The sequence below is a fragment of the Pezoporus flaviventris genome, unplaced genomic scaffold, assembly GCF_033815535.1.
Source record: "Pezoporus flaviventris isolate CSIRO_AGI_PZ_B2104156 unplaced genomic scaffold, CSIRO_AGI_Pfla_v1 ptg000057l, whole genome shotgun sequence".
Taxonomy (NCBI): domain Eukaryota; kingdom Metazoa; phylum Chordata; class Aves; order Psittaciformes; family Psittacidae; genus Pezoporus; species Pezoporus flaviventris.
In genome coordinates this window covers 6987277-7001939 of record NW_026892605.1, presented here as the reverse complement: position 1 = coordinate 7001939, position 14663 = coordinate 6987277, and positions in this window count along the sequence as shown.

Sequence of the window (14663 nt, the reverse complement as noted above, 5' to 3'; positions counted from 1 at the left end):
CCATTACTAGTGGAAACATTTTTAAAAACCTGATGGATGCAGGGTCCTCTCAAAAATCCACAAATGTAGCACTGGAAGGCTTTGAACACAGGGCATTTCTTTACATGCATGCCTACAAATCACAAGTTTTCCTCTGATCAATGAAGGGAGCTGTCAGTGTAAATCATGTTTAATGGCTGGTCTTGACACTGGAAAGGATGTCCTACACGCATGATTTATAGCCCCAAGGAGATAGTCTATGAAAGTTTCTTATACAGTGAATTGCCAATTTAATAGACACAGCACTGGTATTCAATAAAAGCATTTCATGTTCTTCATATATTCTTTTTTTATGGATTTCATCTGATCTCAGAGCAATAAAATCTTAGGATATGTTCTTACTGGTTAAAATTAAAATTAAGCACAAATTGATTTTACTGATTAACTGATCTATAAAGTCTCAACCTGCCACTACCTGGAGATTTGATGAGAAACACTAACTTCCTTTTGCACATCTTCAGATCACTTCTGTAACAGGAAGAGGAAAAGTTTGCATTGATACATTTGCATGAAATAGAAAGATCAAAGAACATGATATCTTTTGGAATGCTTTCAACTAGACATAATACAGATACTGCTGCATGTTTTAGCTATTTTTCTGACACTTATACCTTTCATCCTTTCCTTATATCTGTAAACTGTTCTATTTTAATAGAACTATTTGCATGAGAAGAAGCTATCCAAGGAAGTAAATGTGTCTAGGATTGGCCCCTAACTGCTTTTAGTATGGTTATGAACTCTGGTCATCTGTGTTTTGTCGTATTAATTCTGTAAATGAATGCTTGCCCTTTGAGAATTGAGAAGGACCAGGAAGTAGCAATAAACATCTGCAGCTCCAGACTGAATGCTCCAACAATTATTAGTTGATGGGATATGCAATAAAAATAATTATTTTTGACAGTACAATTTATAAGCATAATTTCCTTTTGCTAACAAGTATTTCTGTACAAAGATGTGGCTGGCATACCTCTGTGCTTAATGAATTTTGAGCTGGTCTTTTGTGACACCACCTAACCCAAAGAGCAAGTACATAATCAGGTAAGTAGTTCTCTGTCAATGGTAGATACTCATTTTGCATTATTAGGGTTTCCAAGTCATTTGATTTTGTTTTCTAGACTATAAATTCCAAACCTGTATTTTGTAGTTAGTAAGTGTAGAGAATTAAACACCCACAAACAATGAAAAGAAGTAGTCCAATCTGCCGTTTATACTGGTAAGGCTGTAATGCTGGTAAAAGGTATAGTCATGATCTTAAGATTCAGAGCTTACTCAGCTTTTGTTAATGGTCGGATAATTAGTTTTAATAATGAGATAATACCTAAGGATACAATCTCTATACCATGTTAATGTTACTGGGAGCTGTAACCACGTAAACAGAAGCATATCTGGTCTCAGGACCAGACAGATACTTACTCTATGTTAGCTGAAGAAAAGAAGAGCATATGGATAAGTTCTTACTATGCTAAGGCAAGTAAAACAGTGAAAATGTAATTGGATCCACTTTAAAGGAAATTTACATGCAATAAACATCATAAATTATCCTTGCAAATGAGAAAACAATCTATGGTATTAAACTGGCAGATAATTAAGATTTGTAATTTTTCATAAAATTCTTGACTAATAAATATCTTCATGAAATAAAACAGTTGATATCAATAAATGCGTGAAGCCCACAAACCAGAACCCTAAGACTGAGCACAAATTGACAATAATCTGAAGGGAAGAGACTGTTCTAAAGCCATCCAAGGGAGGAAGGACTGAAAAAACCCAAACCAAATAATATACAAAACCAAACAACCAAACAACTAAAAATTAAAACACCCACACAAAAGAACAGTAAGTTGTCTCATTTTTCTTACTGATTTAGTTAAGGGTTTTTTTAAACAAATAATTCCATTAAATCAATTATGCCTTTTATGTTTGAGGAACATCACATTCTTTGCTTACCTTCTGGACTAAAGAAGCATGAAGCCATTCCTGATGGACAAATACTTCTTTGGACACCAGTTGTATAAGTCAATACATGCTACTTTGTAGATTAAATTCCACTAAATAAAGATGGCAATCTCACTCTATCACAAATTGAGCTGAGACTTTAAGGCCTATTAGCATGGCATGAATTCAATTTAATTTGATACAGCTTTCATACACAGATACATATCATGTAATCCTACCTCCTCACATGCTGAGAGGGGATTTGGACAGACATTTTGCTCTTGTTCAGCAAGATAAAGCGGCTGTTCTGGTTCTTAGATCACGTTAAAATAAGCAAATTTAAAATAAGTTGGGAAGCTTTGACTGTGTCTACATTAACATTTTGGTTTGGTGTGGCTTGAGAGTGAACCTCCCATCATGTTAGTTTGACTTGCAGAGCAACTTTGGGGCATACGAGTTAGATTCGTTAACATCCATCAGGTTTTTAAAAACGAGTTAGATGGAAGCAGCTCCATCCCAGATGCCCATTAAATGTGCTCCAACTCCTTTGGGGAATTAGGGGTTGTATGGGTCTAAACCAGCGATTTGCACTTTGGATGTCTTTGAATGAGCTGTGCTGGGGACACTGCGCAGGGGACAAAACTGAATGTTGTCCGACGAAACAACTCCCAACTGTGAGTAGAGTAAATATGGGGGCCTAAATTCCAAATGGCTTGCTAAATCATGCATAGGCCATATCATCCTGGCCTGGAAGATGTATCTCACTGAGCCCTTCTATTTCTCACTGAGGAAAATAGGTCTGTTTTGATATATTCTAATGGACAGCAGGTGGGATGGAACTGACAGCAGAATCTTGGGAAGGAATGATGCTGAAATAGAGAGAAGTTCAAAACCAACATGAAAGCTCTGTCAGAAGTAAAAATGAAGTTCAAAGGCAATACTGCCATTCCAAAGGGAATTTCTCATTCCATATATTACATTAATGAAGACTCTCAAAGCAAATGGACATATTTGCTTTCTTCAGAAAATGCTGCAAACAAATCTCTCTAAGCCCTGAAAATATTGAAGAATGAAGTCAGTACCAGAAACTGTATTCTTCACAAGTTAGCATTTCACTGCAGCTAGGCACCACCTCATTGCAACCACTGAAGTATACACTTTCCAAATATAATCACTGCGAATGTGATTGCAATTTCATTCTGCATACTCCTTCATATACAAATTGGACTTAGGAAATTCAGAGGAGGAGAGCAAAACATATGCAGGATTCTGGAATAAGTACCAAGGCTGAATTTAAGAGCAATTTAATGAAATTGTAAGTGATATAGTTGGAGCTAGATTGAAACTTGTTGGAGATTCAATGAAACAGAAAGAGGTATATAAACTGCGTTCAAGAAGCCAGAATGGCAGAGTCTATCACTTTTGCCCACCAGGAATTAAATTCTGGACAGAGAACAGATATAGGCCCAACTAATAACGGAAAATACAAATATATCCAAATTCAAAAGTTTTAGCATCTTCATTTAAAATATTTACAATTAATAACTTAAATATACCATTTATCAGTCTGGTTCAATTATGGTTCCTTGGGGATAGCGACATAGAGAAAATTATGTTGTTGTAGAGTTTGGAAGGCAAAATTTGGCTCATTTAATAAAATGGGGGAGATGACCTAATCCTTGTTGGTAAAATTACAGAAAATGATGGTTTACAAGTAATTTTCTGAGCCTTCGTACGCATAAATGTTCTCAAGAGTCTTCCTTTCCTTGAATTTTCTAAACAAAAACCTCCTGGTTTCACAAATGGTTGCAGAAACAAAGGCTGAAAAAGGCAATAAAATTATTTTAAGGTACTTGGTATTTACTTCATTCCAAAAAGCACCAACTATCTAATGTTCATAGAAAAAATGCTTGCTGTATCCATCTGTCTCTACTCTTCAACATCCAATTGCAACTATACTTTCGTTACTCAACTACTTAAAATGAAATTGAGAACAGCCTTACTGCTAATATGTATGCACTGCTTATTTGCAAAACAGATTTGTGTTTTAAAATTGCAAAGTGAAATAAAATGGCAAGCAAGTACCCAAGTAAACAATTCTATCTTATTTACTTTCTGTGCTTTATTATTACATTTTATTGTAAATGGTTCCATTCCTTCCAGTAATAGTTTCAACCTGAGGCTATAGTTCCTTAGCTTTTATTTTTAAGTGTACTTAAAAGTTGATTGATAAAGTGTATCCGTATCTCTCAGTAGTTGTATTCTTCCTTCCAGGGCAACAGACGGAAATAACTAGCAACTGACTAGAAACCAATGTTCATTTTTTTTATATTTAATGATCCTGATTAAACCTGAAAGTTAAAGGAAATGGAAGCAGCACCAGACTGTCAGCTGGGTTCTCGCTATCATGTCCTGCAAGAAGAGACTCCTGTGCCCTGGGCAGAAGCTAACAGGTTCCAGAGTTGGGCTCCATGTTTCCTCAGAGGTTGTTACCACCAGACCGCTTTGTAAGATCAGACTCAAGCGTAAGTTGTCACTCTTGCAGAAGAGGTGCTCTATTCTCATTTCTTGGGCAGCAGTTCAAACTCAAGAAAAGTTTGAAATGGAAAGAATTGGTATGAACGCATTGAAACCTGCGCTCTCTATTCCAAGAGAACACTAACACATTCCAAGACATTGCTGATCCCAAATAAAAGTTGGAGATAAGAGATTCTTATTTCTGGGACTCTGCATACCATCAGCTATAGCAGCCCATGGTTTCAGGGTAATTATTAGTAGATTTGTGCACAGGCAGGCACTTCTCAGAACAAACGTGATCTGCCTTAAATCTGGGCACATCTAACATGGCATTAGATCAGCACAGCCACCATGTGATGTTTACACTGATGTGAAGAGAGTGCATTGCTGGGTATCCCTTATATTCCATTAATCACTTAGCTGGCTAATGCACTCTGGAAGGGCTTGAAGCTGGTAGTGGGTTCTGGCCCCCTCCCACAGTCATGACCATTCATTTTGTTGAGTCCTTTCACATCCTTTCAGCTCCCAAATTCTCTCCATCTGTAAAGAATAATGGTTACTGCTTGAGTGTCTGTACTCCCACATGCCACGCCTCTAAGCAAGAGAATAAAGTGGTTCACATACCAAGTCTCCTGGGAGACAATGCCCTCCTCCTCCTTACCAGACAGAGACTATTTGGTGGGAGAGTGTTGGTGATAGCCAGACCTATCTGTCTGGCCCAGCTCTTCACCTGGAAGGGGAGGATAGGCAGAGGTGTGAGTCCTAATGGTTCCTGGAAAATAAAGGCTTGTGGTATCCTTGGTGTAATTGGAAAGCAGCAGATTGGTTTGTTGTGAAAGCACACTGGGATTTCTGTTACATGTGTTTCTCTAGCAGGGAGAGAAGGGTGAGATTTGGCCTAGACTCGGTTACAGACACAAGAATTCCCAACTGGTCATGAAGGATGGATGAATGTGTGGGAAGGAGAAGGAGCGGTGGGGGTCAAAAGGGGTGGGTCACCCTGCTGGTGATCACTGACCTTTAGACATAACTGTCACACAGGATGATGTGATGCTGTGAGCTGCTCCACAGCAGCAAAATTATTTCTTCCCTGAAGGCCAGAAGAACCTGCTAAACAGATGGACTGAGGCTACTTTGGCAGTAGGCAACAAAATGTCTGAGACTGAACATTCAAGCAAAAGAGTAAGTGCACAGGGTAAAACTGTGAGAAAAGAGGACATCTCAGCCACACCACTGCACACAGACACAGTATTCCACATGGGAAAAATTCTACTAGACAAAAGAAATCACTGTAAAGAAATCAGTTCACAAAAGTATGAATGATTTCTATTGAGTGGAGTGAATTTATACCGGTTCACCCCTGGAGAATGTGGCTTTAGGGCTTTTTTTAACCTTGATAATTCCTTAACTTTGATAATGCCAAACCCAGATCTCAACACTTCATGAAACTCTGCCCTTGGGTCCGTATTTATAATCTTTTATATACAATTTCATTCCTCTTTGATGTTTTGATTTGTCTTAATCTCAAAAACCTGGTACAGCATATCAAAGCTTTACTCTCACTCCTTTGTTTGCTACATATTTGGTGGTAATTAGGTGCTTCATTTGCAGAAGTCCTTATGAAAAGCCTCTCTGCTGGAGCAGGATTACATAAGATTTTTATCTGTCCTTGTGCAAAGTGCAGAAATCTCTGAGGTCTCCACACTAAATCACAGAGTCTTAACCTTGGATCCTGTCCCACTTTCCAACCCTTTAATATTTTTCCTTGTGATCCAGGATAAAAGGAAGGTCTGACACTCGTTTACACCAATCCCAGCAGAGGCTGGGGTTGATATGAATCATACTCCAATAAAACAGAGATAGTAAAGAAATATTGTATTTTCCTTTTTTTTTAAACAAGTTTTCACTTATACATACAAAAGAAAAAACTAAGCTCTCGAAGAAGAAATGAAGACTTGTAGAATTAAAAAAATGTGGTCTGAAAGTCTTTGTATCAGAAGAATAATTTAAAAATCAAAACAGACGACTGACAGTGAGATTTGGTTCTTTTGGAGATTTAAGAAAATTTCTTTTCCAAAAGCTGGAAGAGTGACAACAAAGACAGAATGCACATGGGATTTTGCACCTCCGCAACAAAATCAGCAGCAGAAATTGTGTCATGCGAATACAGCATGGGACAGAACTGAAGTTTCAAATTGCAGACGCCAAGAACATTAAGAAACCTTCTAAGGAGGGAAGACAAAAAAATAAGCAGTTTGAAATGCCATTTTCAAGGTGCTTGGTTCCTCTGTAATGCAAATAGTCATTTAAATATGCAGGAATGTGTATTTCTTCAGTGTGAATGGGAAGAGGAAATTGATTTACAAATACTGAGTGGAACAGAAACCCCAAAGCAAAAGTGGAGACAGAACAACTCCCTGTATGGTGTGGAGTAAATACAGCATGTAACTGCCTCTTCCTGTGGGAACAGGTTTGGTTTTTGTGCTGTTACAACATAATCAAGGTGCTCTCCAGTGTAACTGAACACTAGGGATTTTACTCTTTAGCGATCCTCAGATTAGTATAATCTTCTTGGTTGTTCCTGGGCAACTGGCCTTTCAGGACTTTCACTAGTGTGCCTTCAAAGAGCCCTTTATAATTGCAGAGGGGTGGAAGCCAGCTCTGTGGAAGGTGTGCTCTGCCTGGCCTCTGGTAGTCTGGTGGCTTCACACAGATGCTCCCATCAGGCTTTCAAAAAGTCTCATCCCTCAAGCTTGCACGGAATCCTCTAGGTTGTGCAGGAGCTGGGGAGCAAGGGATTGGCTCAGTAGTGATCTTGGGGGGACAATAGGTGAGATAATCTTCCTCTCACTTGTGGAAGAATGGAGAAAAATTGAGTAAGCTGAAATGAGTAAAATTCCCATGGCCCATGCATGAGCGGCTATGCAGGTGAGAATGAAGAACTCTTGCTAGAAGAAAAGAAAGTAAAGGATGCTGCACAAAACCAGCCTCTTCATGGTATAGAAACCTGAAATATGCCCTGTTTATTCTGGGACAGGCATTTAATAAAGCTTTGTTCTTTACCTCCAAAGGTCTTGTTGCCCATTTGGACAGCTGCCTTTCTGCTTGCCACGCTTTTCTATAAGAAGAAATGAAGCACTTTATCCTTTCTAAATTATTCACACAGACATGCAGCCATTTCAGGCACAATCTGTTTGTGTAAGGAGTGCATAATCCTCTTTTGTTGTTCTCATGGACTTTTAAAATAATTAAAGAATTAAACATGCTATGGAATAATTCTCTGTGGGAAAACTGCGTTAGATCAAGTCCACTTCTTCAAAGCTCCAAGCTGTGGTCCCCACAGGTAAGATATACAAGATAAACTTATTTTACACTGGATGTTAGCAAAAAGGCCAAGAAATTGTTTTTCTCCTAGTTAGGCCTACAGAAAGCACATTCGTATCAAAGGCACTAACAGGCAAGCACACATTTCCATAATAATGTGAGAAAGTGAATGGAAAAAAGACAATTTTTATCTTCCTAGTTAAGGATTGCATTAATTTGCTTTGTATATTCCAGTGGCTAGAAACTAAAATGAAAAATATATCCAGAGGCAATGTCTTTCCTCTCATAGGGAGAAAAGAGCAAGCTACATTCCAGGAGGACTATTCTCTTTCCTAACTGGAATTGATCTATTCATGCCCACCAAGATAAGGCTGCTGTTTAAGGCAGGCTCCCCAAGGTCCAGCTGATCTCTGCTGAGAAATTCTGAGGATTTTAGCAAGAGTGAAACAGAGAGCATGGTCTCCTCCTTTGTCTCCTGATTTCTGCTCCTATGGCAGAGGAGGAATATTCAGATTTATGGGGCCCAGTAAAGGGCAGCCTAGCCTCACAGTGCCTCTTGTGACCATGGCAAAGCAGGGCTTTGTGGCGAAGGAAGAATCACAACGGCAAACAACTGAATTTCTTTGGAGCTTTCTGAAAAATGTCACCTGAGACCATAAAGAGTTCAGACAAATTATAGATTGGGACTCCATGCAAAAAGTGTGAAGAGGAGACTGTATATGTAAAACCATGAGAAAGAAGGAAGGTTGGTGGAGGCAGAAGAAATATGCACCTAAAAAGTGAAAGCTGAAATAGTCTAGACGATTCCCTGCAACTATTACTGTTTTTCATTCAGACTTTAAAAGATCAACTCAAAGTAAAAGAAGTCCCTAGGTAAGCTTCCTCTCCCTCAAAATTTTGTCTCTGTTAAGAGACCTGTCTAAGCAGATCCAGCTGTGACTTTAGAATCATAGAATCACAGAATCATAGAACTGTTTGGGTTGGAAGGGACCTCAAAGCTCATCCAGTTCCCATCCCCTGCCACAGGCAGGGACACCTTCCACTAGACCAGTTTGCTCAAAGCCCTATCCAATCTGGCCTCAAACACTGCCAGGGATGGGGCAGCCACAGGGATGGGGAAACCTATGCCAATGCCTCAGCACCCTCACTCTAAAGATTTCTTCTTTGCATCTGATCTAAATTCTCCCCTGTGTAAGTTTAAACTCATCATCCCTTGTCCCACTGCTGATGAAGATTCCCTCTCCAGCATTCTTGTAGCCTCCCTTCAGATACTGGAAGGCTGCTATGAGGTTTCCCCACAGCTTTAATTCTCCAGGCTGAACAGCCCCGGCTTTCTCAGCCTATCTTCATACAGGAGGTGCTCCAGCCCCCTTATCATCCTTGTGGCCTCCTCTGGACTTGCTCCAACAGTTCCATGTCCTTCATGTGCATCAGCATACCTGGGGTCTTGTGGCAGATCATAGAATCAGAGAATGATGATGATTCACAACTTCTCTGGGCAACCTGTTCCAGTGCCTTCCCACCCTCCTAGTAAAGAATTTTTTTCATGGTATCTAGTCTAAATCTCCCCTCTTTCAGTTTAAATCCATTCCCTCTTGTCCTGTCACTATATACCCTTGCGAAAAGTCCCTCTCTAGATTTCCTGTGGCCCCCCTTTAGGTACTGGAAGCTGCTATAAGGTATCCCTGGAGCCTTCTCTTCTTCAGGCTGAATAACTGTAACTCTCCCAGGTTGTCTTTATAGGGAAGGTGCTCAAGACCTTTGAGGATCTTCATGGACCTCCTCTGGACTTTCTCCAGCAGGTCCAAGTCCTGCCTATGTTGGGGGCCTGAGAACTGGACACAATATTGGAGGGGGGACCTCATGAGAGCAGAGTAGAGGAGGAGAACCACCTCTCTTGACCTGCTGGTCATGCTCCTTTTGATGCAGCCCAGTACACAGTTGGTTTCTGGGCTGCAAGCACACACTGCTGACTCATGCTGAACTTCTCATCAATCAACACCCCCAAGTCCTTCTCTTCAGGGCTGCTCTCAACCCATTATCTGCAACTACAATCCTGTAGTTGTGCTTGGGATGGTCCTGACCCACATGCAGGACCTTGAACTTGGCCTTGTTGAACTTCATGAGGTTTGCACTGACCCATCTCTCAAGCATCTCAAGGTCCCTCTGGATGGCATCCCTTCCCTCCAGCACGTCGACCACACATCTCGGTGTCATCAGCAAACTTGGCGTCATCAATCCCACTGTCCATGTCTCCGACAAAGATGTTGAACAGGACTGGTCTCGTCACTGACCCCTAACGGACATCACTCATCACTGGTCTCTGTTCTGACATCAAGCCATTGACCGCAGCTCTCTGCATGTGACCATCCAGCCAATTCTTTATCCACTGACTGGTCCATCCATCATATTTATGCCTCTCCAGTTTAGAAACAAGGATGTTATGCAGGACAGGGTCGAATGCTTTGCACAAGTCCAGGCAGACCATGTCAGTTGCTCTGCCCTTATACATCACTTCCATAGCCCCGTCATAGAAGGCTACCAAACTGGTTGGGCACTATTTGACCTTAGTGAAGCCATGCTGGCTGTCACTAATCACCTCATTGTATTTCATGTGCCTTAGCATGCTTTCCAGGAGAAACTGCTCCATGATCCTGCCAGGCACAGAGGTGAGACTGAATGGTCTGTAGTTTCCCTGGTCTTCCATTTTCTGCTTTTTAAAAATAGGGGCTGTTATTTCCCTTTGTCCAGTCATCAGGAACTTCACCTGACTGCCATGGCTTTTCAGATATGATGCACAGTGGCTTAGCAACTTCATTCACCAGCCCCTTCAGGACCCACAGATGGATTTCATCAGGTCCTATGGACTTGCGCAGGTTCAGGTTTCTTAGGTGATCTTGAACCTGATCCTCTTCTACAGCAGGCTTAAGGTCTTATTCTCCAAGTCCCTCATACGTCTTCAGTTTTTAGTATTTTCCTATGTTGATCCTGTCAGACTCATTGCCGTTGCTAAACAAACAGCACAGAAACACTAAAGGAGAAAAATTCCCAACCAAGTTCTCTGAAACATGCCATATTGTGAAGAGGCATCAAGTACCTCCTTTCTATGCTAACAAGTTATTAAAAAAAGAAAGCACTAGGGTGAGAGCAAATACAAACAACATTTTTAACTCTCTCACTTGTTACCACAGAAATTCCTGAGTTTATGGGGGACAACTTTCAAAAAGGCTGAAAAAATATATTTTACTATAGGCAAAGAACATAGTATCATTGAATGCTTTTAGTTGGAAGGAACCTTAAAGATCATGCAAGCCTCCTGCCATGGACAGGGACACCTTCCACTAGACCAGGCTGCTCCAAGCCCCATCCAACCTGGCTTGAACACTGCCAGGGATCCACAGCTTCTCTGGGCAACCTGTACCAGTGCCTCACCACCCTCATTGTAAAGAATTTCTTCTTTCTTTATAATATGAATCTATCCTGTTTCAGCTTAAAGCCATTCCCCCTTGCCCTATCACTACAGGACCTTGCAAAAACTCTCTCTCCAGATTTTCTTTAGGTATTGGATGACTGTTATAAGGTCTCTCCTGACCCTTCTCTTCTCCAGGCTGAACAATCCCAGCTGTCTCAGCCTGTCTTTATAGGAGAGGTGCTCCAGCCTCCGATCAAGCTTGTGACCATCCTCTGGACTTGTTCCAATATGACCACATCTCTCTTTGGGGCTCCAAAGCTAGACACAGGACTGCAAGTGGGGTCTCACAAGAGCACATTAGAGGGGCAGGATCACCTCCGTTGACCTGCTGGTCATGTTCCTTTTGATGCAGTGCAGCACAAGTTTGGCTTTCTGGGCTGTGAGCACACACTGCTGGGGCACGTTATGTTTCTCATCAACCAACACCACCAAGTCCAAATTTGTCAAGCATAATTTGCTCCTGAATGAAACCATGTTGACTGTCACTGATAATCTCCTTATTTTCCAGGCGCCTTAGAATAGTTTCCATGAGGATCTGCTCCATGATCTTGCTGGGCACTGAGGTGAGACTGACAGGACTGTAGTTTGCTACGTCTTCCTTTTTTTCCCTTTTTACATACAAGGGTTTTATTTCCCCTCTTCCAGTCAGCAGGAAATTCACCAGACTCCCATGACTTCTCAAATATGATGGATAACGGCTTGGCAACTAAACCCACCAGTTCTCTCAGGACCTGTAGATGCATCTCATTAGATACCATGGACTTGTTCACCTTCAGGTTCCTAAGATGGTCTCGAACTTGATCTTATCGTTACCCAGGTTTAATTTTTCAGGACTAACCTGATCCCTGGCTGCTCACACAATTTCTCTATATTCATCCCAGGCTACCCATCCTCGCCTCCAGCCTCTGTATGCTTCCCTTTTGTGTTGGAGTTTGTCCAGGATCAGACTGGGAACAACACCAAGTCTCAAAATCTAATACCAAACTTTCTTTAGATTGTTCTTCAGCTATAAAGTAACAGCCAGGATTAGCAAAACAAACTATACTCGGATTGGAAATAATCAGACGAGAACAAGTCTAACAAGGGAAGAGAAAATGTGGTACTTACAGCTCATAGAACAGGTTTAAACTGCCTGAAGGATAGAGCAGTGATCAGTCAGTTCAGGAGTGTGATTTCCTTTGCAAATAACTTATAAGTGGAGATGTGACCAGCACTTTGTGTTCTGCAGAAGGCGGTAGCCAGAAGGAAAAAAAAAAAAAAAAAACAAAAAATAAAACAAAAAAGAAACAACAAAAACCTACACACGAACACACACACACAAAAAAACATGAAAAACCCCCTCAAAATTAACAACTAGACACAAGCAGCAGAAAAAAATTAACAATGCCAAGTAAGCTAATTAGCAGATGCTATCAAGACAGTGCATCAGAGTGATAACATGTGCTTAAAGACATCTTTAAGCCACTTCCAGGCCTCTCCCTTCTGGAGAAGTAGCTAGGAATGCATGGGTAGTTTCATCACATCCTCACTGTGGGCAGGCACTCAGCATCAAAACTGGCTTGCAGCCCCCCAGCTTTTCCAGGAGACTGAGCAGAAGACAATAGTCTCTTACTCTTCCACCCTTGCCTTATGCCTTTTGTAGAAAGGAATGAACGGCTATGGGAAGGGCATCACACTGCTGATGTGCATGCTTGGATTTTGAGACAAACTGCTAGTGTAGGATGTACTCCACCTCCTGCCTCTTGCAGATTAGATTCTCTTCATCTTACTAGCAACTTCTGTTAGCTCATGCTGATCACCTAATAAAACTCCCAAAGAGTTGTTCTCACCTCAGAGACAGATATTAGAAACACAGGTGGGAGAACATGACTGCCACTGATTCCTGCAGCACACTCAGGGCAAAATCAGAAACAGAGTTGGTATCTCCTGACTCCCAATCTTTTGCTCTGCCTGCAGAGGCTTCAGCCATAAAATTACATAGGAGTGTTTTGAAAGAGAGGCAATGCCCTGCCCCTGGAGAGGAACCCAAGAGGGGGCTCAGAAAAGAGGAAATCAAAACACAGTTTCCCATGCAAGGAGTGTAACCTAAACGGCAGTAAGGTTCTGTCAGTCAGATCAGTTTGGTTTAATGCATTTAAAGTAGCTGCCTAAAGTCTTCATACTGGTGCACAGTTTACCAGACAATGAACTATACTTTTCTGGGAACTAGTAGATATGGTATTTTCCTGTTCTCAAAAACTGGATATTTCACAATACCATGTTATTCATGTGTGATGCAAGTATACCCAAACTCCGTGCTTATGATATCCTGTCATTGAGAATGGAAATGAAAATCCTACATGGTCAAACTATTCAAAATGCAAGAGGTAGTACTCGCATATTAAATCATTTTTATATTAGTCACACATGATTACATGGAATTTTGGTGGTGTTAGAAGAAGTAGGAGGAGACTTTCTAACCATACCATACACATGTATTTGGCTTTTTAAAATAACTGGAATTAAAAACAATTCCTTAATAATTGCAACATGTTTCATAGCAGCTGAGCTAGCACTGCTGGGAAAGTTTAACTTTCCTGATTTTATTGTTTCTGTGCAAATTAAATTCTCAGCATTAACTCTATTATACTAACATTGGTAAGCATCTTTTTCATAAAAAAAAGGGAAAAAAAGGGAGAGAGGAAACAGTGCTGGCAGACGATGGCTGTTCTTGAAGGCAAAATACACACAAAATAAATTGGCCAAGGTAAGGACTGCAGATCAGCAGGGGAAAGCATGCTTCTGGTGATAATCGAGTGTATTTGTTTAATAACAATACTTGCCACTACTACAATAATGGCCCAAAGTTTTGAAGTGCTCATTTCCTCCTTGTACTGTTTGCCACTTTAGAAGGCGTGGATATGACTGAGAACATAGACGATAAGAGCAATCACAGAGATTAAAGGAGACTTTCGCAGTTGGGGAACACGGCTGTGGTTGAGTGGGACCAGTAGATGGGCATGATACCATGAGAAGGGTACGAGCAACTTTGGCAGGGCTCTGGTGGAGGAACAGGAGGCAGAGGCTCACCAACTCACTTATCAGGACAAATTGTAGACTAATTCCAGAGTTCCTTGCATGGAAGAAGGCAAAAGTGACCTTTTCAGTCAGATAGCGAGGTGGTTTGCCATTGGCTTGCCAGAAGACTTGAAAAGGGCGCTCTGGAGGTTCAGGTTTGAAATGAGGCCTTTGGCCTACATAGAGACTTCTGGAGCGCGTCCAGTGAAGCAGTACCCTGGCACAGCTATAAAGCCCGCTTCTGATTTTCAAACCTCTAAGCTCCTGCATAACCAAACACTACACCAGCCACTGATCTGGATATTAAACACGAAGTACC